The sequence below is a fragment of the Plasmopara halstedii genome (assembly GCF_900000015.1).
Source record: "Plasmopara halstedii genome assembly, contig: Scaffold_671, whole genome shotgun sequence".
NCBI classification, from domain to species: Eukaryota; Oomycota; class Peronosporomycetes; order Peronosporales; family Peronosporaceae; genus Plasmopara; species Plasmopara halstedii.
In genome coordinates this window covers 202,447-202,913 of record NW_020187588.1, presented here as the reverse complement: position 1 = coordinate 202,913, position 467 = coordinate 202,447, and positions in this window count along the sequence as shown.

The following is a 467-nucleotide window of genomic DNA, read 5'->3' as shown; positions in this document are numbered from 1 at the left end:
TGGGATGAATTTCTGCACTTAGCAGAAATCGCGTACAACCGTCGTGTACACTCCACAGCTGGAATATCAACGTAGGAAGCGGATCTAGGATATGTTCCTTATATGCCGGATGATGTGGCATCAGATCCTGAATTTGCGAAGCTGGATAAAGCTGCACAAGAGTTTTTACTTCGCCAAGAATCGCTCCTCAAGGTCGCGAAAGATCGTATGAGTGAAGCACAAGAGCGCATGAAGCATTACTACGACAAGAACAGACTTGTTCAAATCTTCGAAGTTGGCGACTTGGTGCTGTTAGACGTAAAAAAATTTGGATATCCGTCACAACGGATACGCACAGTCGAAGAAGTTAGCTGCACGCTTTATTGGTCCATACCCGATCGTAAAGAAGGTATCAAAAGATTCCTACGAAGTAGGACTGTCTAAAGGACTACGATTGCATCCGGTGTTTCATACGTCGCTGCTTAAGT